At 39.6% G+C, this 14,694-nt stretch overlaps 1 protein-coding gene across 2 annotated transcripts in view; it reads left to right on the forward strand.

Moving 5' to 3' along the window:
• Positions 1-4,610: 4,610 nt before the first annotated feature.
• Positions 4,611-14,694, forward strand: part of NLGN4X (neuroligin 4 X-linked) — a 246,498-nt gene continuing 236,414 nt past the window's right edge. For both annotated transcript variants that reach the window (XM_069945079.1, XM_069945081.1), the window contains exon 1: positions 4,611-4,896. The gene's annotated coding sequence lies outside the window, so the exon portion shown is untranslated. The remainder of the gene's footprint in view (positions 4,897-14,694) is intronic.

The raw sequence follows: 14,694 nt of genomic DNA on the forward strand, positions 1-14,694 counted from the left end.
AAATTGACATGGCATGGAGGAACATAATAAACCATCATTACTTACCTCTCTCCATGCCTGGCCAGCACCCAGGAGAGCTATTGATGTTGAGTCATTGTACCCCTGTGATCCACCAACATCCACAGCTTTACTGTGTGAAGGTAAATCTGTTAAGGTCAACTGCCTGATTATGTCAGGTGGTCTGCTCTAAAGACATGGATTTAGAACAGGCCCAGGGCCGTATTAACAGCTGCTGCTGCCATAAGCACAAAACCTGAAGACGCCCCAGCGTGGGGGACATACATTTCTTTACTTGTAGAAACATTGAATCACATTTTCATGGTTTTTAACTGCTTATAACATAGATTTCCACATTGAAACAATGATTAGAGCCGTCTGCATGTTGTCTGATGGAATTCTCACCACAGGATTGGTTGATTGGTAGGTAATAGCTCCAGGCTTCACAGCCAAAGCAGACCTGAACATACCTCCCCCACCCCCACCCCCCTTAAAAAGTCACCAGATTTACTGGCAAGTCTGACCAGGAGGTGGGAGACTAAAAAAAAAAAAGTAGTTTTTTCCCACTGCTCCCTGGTGCTGCCCCCCCTGCAAGGTGCTGCCCTAGGCACCGGACCACAGGTGCCTAGTGGTAAATACGGCCCTGAACAGGCCATCTGACTTAACCTGGCATGTGCTCTGTGATTCCAGTCGTTAGGACATTGGCCTGTGACTTGTATCCCTATTAGCCACACTTAGATGCAGCAAACAATAAAGGTGGCCACTGTGTGGCTCCTTCATTCTAGTGACACATGGGGAGTCGCATCCCCCACTGATAGGTCATCACCTCCCAGATAATTCCTTTATGGATGATCTGTAGTCCTCACTTACTGCTCAAAAAAAATATTGTTATGGTCCGTTTACACAAAGCGATAATTCGCCCAATCAATTAACGGTTTTGAAGCAACGATTTGATGTTTATAACGATCACCGTTTGGACAAATAAATTGTTCGAAAAATCGTTATTGCGATCGTTTTTAAGATTGCTTAAGCCCATCTCACACATAGGGTAAATCTTTGAAAGACTGTTTATACAAAGTGATCTGCTAATTTTTTGTGAACATGTTGAAAGATCATAATGAACAATTTCCCGCTCGTTACTTGATCGTTCACTGATAATCACTTGATTATCGTTATTGCAAAAATTTGAATGATAATCGTTCCGTGTAAACGCACCAATAGCTACAGACATTAGAGGCAGTGTCTGATATATTGGACAATTGCTATTTATGCATCTTTAAGCAAACTAAAAGATGTACTATGACTTTTGTGTTATTTTCTTGAGCTTTTCCAAAGCTGTATAAACTCACTGAGGCAGCTACAATAGTAAATTAGTAAATGTCATTAAATTAAATTTACAGATATATACATTTAATTAAAAATGTTCGCTTTATAACCAGGGGTGTTCTAATAAATTAGTAGGAAGAAAGAAACAGAAAAGAAGAATTTAATACCAATGCCTTAAAAGTCCCATCAGACCTATTACAGTTATAGTATTCCATGTGTAGAGACAGTGCTTCTAATAATAAGTATAGCTTAGGGATTTGCTAGACATGCAGTTTTTTTTTTTTTTTTACAGTCTTGCTAAACTTAGGCATTCATTTAAACATTTGAGGTGCAATATCAAAACCCTGAACATTCGACCCATACACCTCCAGTTAGTGTAATGATTATTTATGGGATAATCTATCCAGTACTGTAAACCATAAAAATGGAACAGTCACCAAGGTATTCAGTGACCAAATAAAACAATGAGGTCCCAGGTGAGAGCTTTCTGTATATATAGGTCGGCTAACTCCGAGGACGTTTTAAATATTCTTTCTAAAGTATATTTTTTTATTATTATTATTATTATTATTATTATTATTATTATTATTATTATTATTATTATTATTTTTAGTCCTGTCCTCCAAATAGATTCAGTCCCTGGATCAAACCCCTAAATTAATACACTAATTAGACCCTTAAAAGGTACTCTGATGTTTCATTAAAATAATATAATGCTGGAGCATGGAGTATGTGGGTGGGTGGGGGGAGGGTTAGTTATATCCACCTAGCCCCAGTGCCCTGCTGGTCCCCCACAGCTCCTATTCTTCTTTCTACAGTTCCCTGATCTTCTCTCCAATTCTTTTTTTCGAGAAAACCATTCAGTGCGGGACCTGCAAATCACTGGCCGAGACAGGACACGACTGTGATTGGTTAAGCTGATAGTTCTTGCACTGAGCACTCGTCTTAAAAGCAGGAAGTAGAAGCAATATCAAGGGACCAGAAGAGTGGGAGCTGGGGTTACAGTATGTAAGTATGTTTTTTTTTTTTCCTTGCCTCTCGATTGGCTTCTATCCCTGTGACTCTATAATGTAATGCTTCAAAACAATCATTTAGATATATATGCATTATATATATATATATATATATATATATATATATATATATATATACATTATTATATTATTATAAATATATAAATATTTATTATACACTATTAGGCTATGTTCACACAACGTGAACATCCGGCCGTTCCGTGAACGACCAGTCTCTGCCCGGATTATCGCGGCCAGTACATAAGTACCGGAGCTCTGATGCGGGCGCATCGATGCGCGCCCGCATCAGAGCTTCCCCCTGCACACTATGGAGCGAGCGGCCGGAGCCACTCGCTTCATAGTGTGAACTGACAGGGTTTCCTATGGCCGCAATTCATTGAATTGCGGCCACAGAAAACTGACATGTCAGTTATTTGCGGCCCCGTACGTTATCCCGGCCGGAGCGTATACGATGTGTATATGCTCCGGCCGGGATCCCATTGAAAGTAAGACATTGTTTTACCGCGCAAAAAATACGGCCGTTGTTGCCATCAGCAACAACGGCCGTACTTTTACGTAGTGTGAACATAGCCTTAAGCTATGTCCACACAACATAAGCTCCGTAATAATTATGGCCATTGTTGTCGATTTGCAACAATGACCGTGAATACTATGTATCTTGCGTAGTGCTGCCATGGAATCCTGGCCGGAGTGTATACACATAATATACACTCTGACCGAGCTCCCTAGCAGCGCTGGAAGAAACTGACATGTTAGTTTTCTACAGCTGTTATTCAGTGTTCATTCTGTTTCCATTGTGTCAGCTCAAACAATGGAACATGCGGCTGCGGCCACACACTCCATAGTGAGCAGTGGGAAATTCTGATGCGGACACCCATGGTTTCACCAGCATCATAATTTAGCGGCGATAGAGATCATCTGGCAAGTACTGCAGTAACGGCCGGGATGATCTTCTCAGACAGAACAGCCAGTGTTTGTAAAGATCATCCTGGCCGGTACTGATCTTCCTTTGTGCTAAATTGGGATGCGGGCGCATCCGTGTGCACCCACATGCCAATTCACATAGCCGACAATGGAATGTGTGGCCGGAGCTGCACGCTCTATTGTGTTACTTGTCAGGCTCGTGCAGCCGCAATTTAATGAATAGCAACCGCGCAAAAGTGACATGTCAGTTTTTCGTGCAGCCGCTAGGGGTCCCGGAAGAATGTATACTATGTGTATACACTCCGGCCAGGATTCCCTCAGCCTGCAGTGCACATACGTTTTGAATTAATCACAGGCTTTGTTGTGAATTGTCAAGAACGGACGTGATTAATTAAAAAATTCTGTTGTGTGTACATGGCCGAACACTACACACTGCCCCTTTAAATATTAAGACAATCTGCCATCTTGAATATTACAGAATATGGCTATGTACAGACTACGTATTGGACCGGCTGCTCCGTGACCCGGCCGGGTCACAGAACAGCTGTACTCTGAAAAGATCATCCTGGCCGGTACGCAGATCTTTGCAGCCACAGAGTTATGATGCAGGCGTGATCCATAGTGTGCACTAACATGGTTTTCTGCAGCCGCTATTCATTGACATGTCAGTTTGCGACGCCGCTAGGGATCCCGGCTGGAGCATATACCATATGTATACGCTCTGTCCAGGATCCCATAGAAGGCAAGGTAACATATATTTTCGTAATAATCGTCCGTGGTTTTACGGAAAAATATGTTGTGTGAACATAGCCTATGTTTGTAATATTTTTATTGGTTTAATATAAAAAATGCATATTAATTATTACAAATGTAATCCAATGCTATCTATCTATCTATCTATCTATCTATCCATATCAATCAAACATTAATTTGCAGAATCCTTCTGTTTACAAAATTTACATTTAAGAATATGAGCAAAAAGAAATCTTCAGTAACTTCCTATGTCCTTTAGCATGCACACTACCATACACCTCCTGGCAATATGCACTCTACCTTTTGACACAAACAACAGTGATGATTGTGTTCCATTTGAATTGCACTAGAATTAGCAGCTCTTTGCATTAGGTTGTAGATGTAGATCTGGTTTCTGTAGTGATGATGCTGACTGCTGCAATCCATTGGCTGCTGGCTTTGTAAATTTCATTCAGTTTGCTCCAATAGCTGAAGGAGAACTGACTGGTACAGCCTGGTCCTCTCTCCCTCCTCAATCTCTCTTTTTCTTGCAGCTCAGTCTCTCTCTCCATCTCTGCATAGGCAATCAGAGCTCTTTACTAGCAAAACCTCCTCTGCTCACACTGATTGTAATGAATTTTCATGCTGAACCACTATACGGCTCCTGCTTTTCTGCTACAGTCAAGGCAGCCTTTTGTTTTCTGGTTCTCACATTCCTTTGGACTGCAAGACCGCCTTGGATTGCAACAAATCTCTCTATGTATTTGCAGATGTGAAAGGAACCCGCTTTGCATCGAGCAATTTGATTAGGATTTGCATTTTGCAGGATTTGGCTGAGTTGAAGATGTTGTGTGCTTGATCTGCCTCTCTCTGCTTTGTCAAGGTAAGGTGCTGGGCAGACTTTTCCATGCATTTTGTATGCTGTTAAGCTATCTCTATGCTTTCAAGCTTTACTGCAGTCCTTTATGTGACTACTTTTCCCCTATGGCTGCAAGTCAATACTTTTCCCTTGTGCTGTACACAGTGCCCCTATTCACATACAGTATGTGTGTTCTGGGCAGTAATGATCATTTTGCTGCAGTAGCCTCTTGGAGGGGAAGAAAAAAAAAAAAGCTATGGTTGTGTGTGATGTATACAAAGTAGCGGATCAGTCTCATATACACAATAAAAGATAAGCAGCTATTAAATCCGAATCCTAATGATAAACATCCTTGTTAGATGTCTGAAGAGAGAGAGAGAGATGCATTTCATGGGATTTGACATATTGGTTAACCAAAGGAAACAGCTATTACTGTTGCCATATCCTGTAGCAGCAGAGATACTATATCTGATCATTTGATACACTTTGACTTATATGAGGTTGCAGTCCCGGGGATTTTTATGACTACGTTCCTGTCATAGTGTGTGTCTTGTTATTGACTTTGGCTGTTACATATTTGATTGTCTATCTTGGAAAGGAAGTATGACATGCTTAGGTTTTTTAATCTGCAATCAGAAGCTTGGGGCATGGAATCTATGCTGGTTATTTTATTGCTAGACTGCACCTTGCTTATTGCAACACATTGCTTGGCATTCTGCATGGGTAATGCATAATGGTAAAGAACGTGCTTTACAATCCAATATATATATATATATATATATATATATATATATATATATATATATATATATATATATATCGTTTGACAATATATAACCGAATTCTGGTGCATTCAACCATTCTTCACATTCTGCACCCACATCACTCCTGATATTGTGTAGGCTGTCAAACTGGGAATTGCAGTTCTATCTCATAACTTGATTATCACCTACCTACTGGTTACCCCACCCCCATCAGTGATGGGTAAAGTTCCCCCTCTCCACCTTGTTTAAAGCTCCATGGCTGTTCTGCTCTTGCAGATAGAAGCCTGTGTGTATTGATGACACTGTGATGAAGAAGAAGAAGAGTAGACTTTGAGGTCCCCTGCCACCTTTCATGCAGTGGTATCTAGCAAGTGGCTACTGACTAGTCAAGCTTAGTTTCCTGAATATAAGGGACTAGTGAAACCATATGCTAATTTCTGAACAATAAGCAATTGCCTATTAGTGTTTTTGATTTTTTTTATATTTCTGTCCCCCTCGTCTATTGATTTCTTTCTCTTTGGTATTTCTATAAGCAAATTGCTTCAATACCTCTGGCTGGGGTACCTTGACATACTCCTATGTTTGAGCCTTCAGATTTCCTATGGGAGATCTTCTGAGACACATAAGATTTTTTTTTTTTCCTTGCTTGAAGTCAGGTATGGTTGCATTGATCCTTGTCACTAAAGGGGAAGCGTTTACCAACAAAGAAAAGAACACAGCTTTCTGATCTGTGGGGAAAGACCTGGATTTCATGTTTTAGTTCAGATCTCCGGTTGACTATTTGCATCTTCGGTTGATCATTGCAGCAACTCGTTGGGAAAATTTGGTGCCATATGGACCTTGTGAATCACGAAATGGCAATTGGCGGGTGTTTATATGTAGCTAAATCATGGGCTTCACTGACATTAATCGACCACCCACTGTAAAACGTGACATAACTCAACCTTCTCTGCTGGGATTTGTCACATATTGTGACGACGAACGATCTTCAGCCGAGGTCAATCCTTTCTGGACCTTTCTAATATACCTATTTTTTTTTCCTCCCAAAGTTCTCGGTAGCTTTCCCTGCATTGCTGTTTAAGTCACATTAGCATAGTGAGATCAAATAGTGATTATAATAATCCATGTGAGCCTTTGGATTAATCTGCAATTAATTCCTATAAGGAAAGATAAGTCAAAGCAATTTGGGCTACATATATTACAGATCAATTAAATTTCTGTATTCTGACTTCAAAGCGGATCGGTTATTAACTGTATACCATATGGATATTTGAAATAATCTGTATTTTTTTTTTTTCATACTACATCTTATTATGTGGCAATCTGTATCACAGAATTCAAACAGGAACTAGTACAGCTGAAAGGAAGAACATCTGTTCTTTTAAGATTAATCCACAAGGTGGTAGTGTGTACACTTCTTTTTCAACGTTCTCTGTAGTGGTCACTTATTTGAAGGATATAGTTTGATGTATATGCAGTAAAGGGCCTCGGAGAGAGCCATTTATTATATATGTAAAGTCCAATATCTGTTTTTTGGCGTCCATTATTCAATTGTGGCCTTCCTAGTCATATATATATATATGAATCTGAAGGAGTCAGACTAGAAAAAAGGAATTGAATAGCTGGAACATAGATAGCATGTCTTATCGCTGTCATTCCAATTTTATGATCATTTTTTAAAGGATTGGAAGCCATAGATATTTCTTGCACCGAGTCTGATATATTGGGAATGAGATAAGCACTGATCACGTATTGAGGATAGATTCATCATCAGATGTATTTCTTAAATAGTTTGAAATATTTGTGTACCCTTGCTCGGAACATCCAGTCACCTAGCGAATGATTAGGTGTTGACTTAGCTAATTAGAAATCTGTTCTTAGGATTCCGGGGTATTATGTTATTGCAATGAAATTATTGACAGCTATTCCCAACACAGTTCCACAGCATTTCCCATTAGTCTTAAAGTTCAGGACATCAATCTTACAAGAAATGCAAATGGAATTCAATAAATAATTGCCAAAGACATCTGCCTTTTCTCTGGTAGGTTAAAACGTGTTAGTATTTGCAGGCTGTTGGAAACAATTGTTTGACTGTATGTTGCAAAACACTGTTTGTCCTTCAAAATGTGACCTTTATTACTGGTATTCCTCGCATACTTTATACAGGTAAACTGTAATACGTATGAGAGATAAGAATAAATAAAAAAAAATATGCACTTTTTAATTTTATTGAATTTATTAAAGGATATGATGTGGCACATTATAATGATCTTGCTATAGGGACACTATAAAGAACCAGTTATCTAAATGATATTATGTACTGTTTATTTACTTATTGATTTTTTTTTTCAACAAATATAGTGCCTTTATATAGTCATATCACAAAGTAATAATTTAAGTTTCAAAGTTTTATTGAACCCAAGATACAATACCATCTACTTTTCATAAGTGATACTCTCTAACGTACAGAAATAATAGTGATTATGCAAGATCTCTCTCTCTCTCTATCTATCTATCTATATATCTATCTATCCATCCATCTGCCTATCTCATATATAAGATCATATACCTGATATATATATATATATATATATATATATATATATATATATATATATATATATATTTCTGTCTTCAAAAATGTGGATCAAACTTGCTGATCAAGATTAATATCTGTTTCTATTTTAACTGATGTCAATGAAGGCTCTGACACTTGTTTATTGAAGGCAGCAGGGGTATAATCGGTGTGTCTCTGAATTGTAGAGTAGTTGGGTTTAATTGAGGGTATGTAATTGAAAACATTCAATAAAAACCTTATGAGGAAACATTTTTATAGTTCAGCGCTATACTAATTGACTGGGTAAATTCTGCATACTTAACAAGAGAACTCGTACTGCTGTTTTTGACAGATTCCCAATATAACCCCCCTGGCTTTCAAGAACGACAATCTTCTTTTCATGTTCCATAGTCATTCATAGTGACAGAGTCACCTGGAAACACAGGAAAGACAATAGGCTTCTTCACTAGGCCAGCCGGCACATTGCTCTGTCATTTCTGAAAGTAGTTTGTCTTTAATTAAAAAAACGACGAGACTTGTTGCTCTAGGTTACGAATCTTGGTATCCTATCAGGAGGCGTCTTCTAATAAAAGGCTAGCTGTAAGCGTGCAACTGGCAATAAGCCACACAGATCAATATGGAGCTCTCATTTCAAACAGCAGCACTTCTCTGTCACAGTTCAGCTCAGGTGCACTCAAGCAATGTTTGTAAAGCATTTATGCTCTGAGCCATTTCGATCCCCACATTTGACAGGGTTATGTACTCAGCTCTGTCACCTTTTAATAGTTCTCATTCTGTTTGCTTTACTACTATTCCTAGGATCTAAATAATATAAACCATGCTTGTCATTCATACTAAAATACTTCCCGGATAACTTGTGGAAATACAGTTGCACGCCATGTACCTGGGCCATGTCCTCTTGTAATATATATTGATGTGTTAATTGTTCCGGCACTTTTATATATGTCTAAAATATGTATAATATTTTACATTGGCACCTTATATATTTTCTTATTGTTATCATGCCTTGGCCTATGGTGTAGATGTTAGAGGTGTGGGGCCTGTATGTATTCACTGACCACTGAGACTAGCTGCCATATTCCTCACTCATAATGGTAATTGCACAATTTTCTAATGGCCATTGACATACAGCTTCTAATATAATATCTGTATAATATATAGATAATATACTTTGACTGTTGAGTAGGCAGGTAACTTTTTTACACTCTTTTCAGCTATGGATTTGGATAGGACTACACTCCTTGGTTGAATCTGATGGAAAGAAGGCCTATATTAGCATCAACCATGTGAACAGAACCAATCACAAGGCAAAAAAAAGATCTAATTTTGGATCTCCAACTCTACATTTTTATTCTATAAATAGCTATGATCCACTATTGGTCCAATATTATGGCCACCAACTTCTTATCTCTCAAGGTTTTACTTCTCTAAAGTCCATGTTCATAATATTGATTAATTAAAAAAAAAATCCAGTTCAATTATAATATATAGTATACTTTTTATTTTTTTTTATCATTTTGATCTGGCAGTTTGGTCAACAGTGGGATCATCAGCACCACAAACCATGTATTTGCCCCTTATTGTTATATAAGGACCTGAATAAAAGTATTGTTACATTACATAAGAGAGAATAAAATGGTAATTAGGTTAGGAATAGTTGTAGTTCTCAATATAACGTATTGGATATGTAAAAGCAATGTATCGATTGTTAAGTATTATGGCTAATACAATGGAGAATCCCAAGGGACAGACTATAATAAAACTCAAAGAGTAATAAATCTCTTGCTGTAAACCGATATAGAGAACCTGTCATTTGTTTTTTTGTGGTATTGTTTATTTGAAAAGCTTATAGTGATGGGGTATTAGTTTAAGTGTTACATTACAATTATATCCCTGTGTACTGAATGCCCATAAACAACATAGACATCAAAAGGTAAAGCACACAAAGTGATGTGTGTCATGTGACTGGAATGAGCCATTAGTTGTGAGGCTCTAATGAGAGGAAATGAAGGTTGTATAACCATTACAACTGAGCATATGTAAGGTTCAAACAAAAAGGTGACGCCTTCAAGAGAACTGATATATGTTATGTCACAGTTGATGCCCTATAAGAACTTGACATTAAAGGGGTTGTCCAGCAAAAATCTTTTTCTTTCAAATCAACTGGTTTTAGAAAGTTATATAGATTGTAATTTACAACACAGTAAGAAGTGGTCGGCACTACAGCCTGGAGCTAGACCTAGAACAGCAACCAGATCGTATTTGGGAAAATGTGCGGTGGTGCTAGTTATGAATACGGTCTCTGTGGCATACAAAGAATAACGAGGAAATGAAGAAACTGCACTCACCGGCACTAGTGAAGACTTCTTTTTTATTGCTTAAGTGCGGACATCATGGAGCAGACGCCAGCTGGCCGCACCCAGCTGGCGTCTGCTCCATGATGTCCGCACTTAAGCAATAAAAAAGAAGTCTTCACTAGTGCCGGTGAGTGCAGTTTCTTCATTTCCTCGTTATTCTTTGTATAGATTGTAATTTACTTCTGTTTAAAAATCTCAAGTCCATACCCATTAGCTGTTGTTAGTCCTGCAGGAAATGTGGTTTTCTTTTCATTCTGACACATTGCTCTCTGCTGCCACCTCTGTCCGAGACAGGAACTGACCAGAGCAGTAGCAAATCCCCATAGAAAACCTCTCCTGCACTGTGTCAGACTGAAAAGACAACAACACTTCCTGCAGGACATATAGCTGCTGATAAGTATGGGAAGACTTGAGACTTTCACAGTTCTAATGAAACAAACATAGGTCCCACTAGGGTACTCTCATGATATTACTTAAGTTTATCAAAACCAAGAGAGTCCAAAAATTGTAGACCTAGGCGTCTGTCATTCTGGGTTCCAAATGGCATTAGTCAGTTCGCGGTTTGGGCGCCTGTCATTACAATTATGGCTGTTGGTTTATTATTCCAGTTCAGGCCCTTTTGAGTGTGGTTCTTTTTTGAAGGTTTATTATATAGTAAAGACTTTGGGGGAGATTTATCAAACATGGTGCAAAGTAAAACTGGCTCAGTTGCCCCTAGCAACCAATCAGATTAAACCTTTCATTTTCCAGTCTGTGAGAAATGAAAAGTGGAATCTGGTTGCTAGGGGCAACTAAGACAGTTCCACTTTACACCATGTTTGATAAATTCATGTGTGTGTGTGTGTGTGTGTGTGTATGTGTGTGTGTGAATAAGACCCTTAAGACTATGTAACACTATCCCACTTTTGTTCCATATGTATGTAACTTTTTAACATGGATTAAGAAAGAACACTGACTTTCAACTAGGTATCACCACTTCTGGACTATTGTTTTTCCTGAAACTTTGCATTAGTGGTTGCTTCCCATTTCATCCATGCATCTGTGAATCTGGGAAGGAGTGTATGGGCTGGTGTTTTCTCCTAGTCAGTAAGTTTGTTATTATTGAAATTCTGGGCTTAGGGTCCTATTTCACCGCCCGGCCTGTAAACCAGTGCCCGGACTGAGAAATTACACAGGCTGACTGTCGTTAGCGATGTCTGTGTAGCCCTTGCCTTTAGTGTAAAATAATAAAGTATTACCTTACCATCAATGTTCCCTCTAAGCTTGTGCCACTGCTGAGTGGAATGGCAAGCGAGCTGGGCAATGTTAAAACAAAGTTGGGCAAACCAACTTTCTTCTCCATCTTGCCTGGCCATCATGAAGACTTCTGCCAGTCACAACTCTTTCAAGATCAGCCAGACAAATATTTTAATCTCCTCCAGCACCATCCTCCCCTCTATACAGAGAGCCTGTACTTCTGCACACTGTAACTGTGCCCACTTTGTGCTGACATGTAGCAGTTGGGCCATCAAATATTTAGATCCCTTAAATAGTCCCCCTCTGTGGTCACATACTGTAAAAAGGTCTCCACCTGTTCTCCTATAGAAGCTAAGCCTTCTCTGTGCGCCCATATAATAGAAGTTAGGCACACAATGTACCCTAATATAGCAGCAAGGTCCCATCTGTTTAGCCATATAACAGTTAGCCCTTATATATTGTGTCCCATCCACCCTTGATTCCCTCCTTGTGCCCCCTATACAGTAGTTGTGTCCTCTCTGTGCCCTTCTTCTGATGTTAATCCCCCTGTACTCCCTTATATAAGTTAGGCCCCGATGCCCCCATATTAGGGATGAGCGAACCGAAGCATTAAGAACCAGATTCGTTACAAACTTTGCAAAAAGTTCGTCAAAATCGCAACGGCGTCGCAAAACTGTATTGTTTTAACAGAATGAAACAGGATAAAAGGAATTATTACTCCTATAATCTTTTATCCTGTTTTTATGTGAATATCAAGGTGTGTGACGTCACTCCAGGAACAGGAAGTGCCTGAGCGTCCCTGCTCTTTCTCATTGTGTGTCTAGACATCAGAGAGAGAGGAGCTCCGTGCTAGTTAGGGAGAGAAAGCACATAGATAGGTAAACAAGTAGATAGCTACAGGGAGGTAGAGAGAGAGAGGACATCAAACTGGTGTTAAGAAAAAAAATATATAAATGTATATGTGTATCGCCAACAGCCATAGGCCCAGATTCAACAGGTTTGACACCAGAGTAGTTGCGTCAATTTGTAAAGCAAGTGCCAGTGAGGTGTCAATTTCATGAAAATTGGACACGTATTATAGGATAATGGAACTGGGGTAAAGCCTTCTTGAATCTGTGCCTTTTTAAATGTCCTTTCTTCACCTCATGGATTCTGTGGGTGAGGTTCTCTGTCTATTTTACCATATCCGTATCCTGCTAGACTAGGTGTAATGTTAGAGGGTTTTTTATTTTTAATGTTGACTGTCCTGTGCTGAACTCTACGTCAACATGTTGTGATGTTTAAAAAATGATTTTTACAAACGTGTATATTCTTAGCTTCAAACTTCAGTTGTCTGTACTAGGTCCTTCTGGGTCCAAAAGAATACTACTCCTACTAATGCCCCCACCGTCAAATGTCTATTTGGAAAATACTGGGTGGAATCAAGAGCTGCGGAAACTTTTCAACTTGTCTGTTTTTAACAATACTGGCCTGAGAGCCATCAACTGCTGCCTTCTCCTGCTCCTCAAGTAGCCTCACCTCAATAATACTGGCCTGGAATCGATCAACTGCTGCCTCCTCCTGCTCCTCAAGTAGCCTCACCTCAATAATACTGGCCTGGAATCGATCAACTGCTGCCTCCTCCTGCTCCTGAAGTAGTCTGTTTTTAATAATACTGGCTTAGAATCAATCAACTGCTCTGCTGGCAGAGAAACTGGATATTTGGCCTCAACTGGCAGAGTTTTCCTTGGCTCTGCTGTCCTGCCCAGCTAGTAGTGTGGCGTCAGAGAAGGTAATCAGTGCGGCGGATAACATCGAAACACCGCAAAGAACCAGGCTCTCTTGCCACAGTGTTGAGATGCTGACTTTTGTGAAGATGAATCGTGCCTGGATTAATCATACCGGCCTGGAATCGATGAACTGCTGCCTCCTCCTCCTGAAGTAGTCTGTTTTTAATCATACTGGCCTGGAATCGATAAACTGCCTCCTCCTCCTCCTCCTCAAGTAGCCTCTCCTCAATAATACTGGCCTGAAATCGATAAACTGCTGCCTCCTGCTCCTGAAGTAGTCTCTCCTGAATAATACTGGCCTGAAATCAATCAACTGCTTCCTCCTCCTTCTCAACTTGTCTCTCCTTAATAATACTGGCCTGAGAGCAATCAACTGCTGACTCCTCCTGTTCCTCAACTTGTCTCTTCTCAACAATACTGGCCTGAGAGGCGAGCAATCAACTGCTGCCTCCTCCTGTTCCTCAGCCTGTCTCTTCTCAACAATACTGGCCTGAGAGGCAAGCAATCAACTGCTGCCTCCTCCTGCTGCTCAACTTGTCTCTTCTCAACAATACTGGCCTTGGTGCAATCAAGTGCTGCCACATCCTCCTCGTAACCCTTTGTTTTCAATATTTTTTGTCACTATTTTGGCACTTTTATTCACTATATTTTATTGTTATTATTCCTATTATTATTATTATTTTTTTTTAACAATATTTTTTTTCTCATTATTTTTGATTTTTTTTTTCCCCACACTTTTTTCATTGTAATAGCAACAGCAACTAAATGAAACTATACCCTATCATACTCCCACTATTGTAGCTGCAATTATTCAGCCGTTAGAGCAAGGTTCCTTTTCCTTTCGGTTTGGACATAGCCGAACTTCACGAAAGTTCGCAGAAATCGAACTGAACCGAACTTTTCAAAAGTTCGCTCATCCCTACCCCATATGAATGAATGAAAACAACAACAAAAACTCACCTCACAAAGTGCTTCCCCGCAGCTCCTTTTCATTCCAACAAGCCTTTTGTGCATGAAGAAGCAACGCATCCCACGCCGGGATCCCGTGGATCTCAGATAGCAGAACAGGACGCAGCTAGCTTTCTGTTCTGCTCTGACGTGCATGCATCTTAAAGAGA

The sequence above is a fragment of the Dendropsophus ebraccatus genome, chromosome 11, assembly GCF_027789765.1.
Source record: "Dendropsophus ebraccatus isolate aDenEbr1 chromosome 11, aDenEbr1.pat, whole genome shotgun sequence".
NCBI classification, from domain to species: Eukaryota; Metazoa; Chordata; class Amphibia; order Anura; family Hylidae; genus Dendropsophus; species Dendropsophus ebraccatus.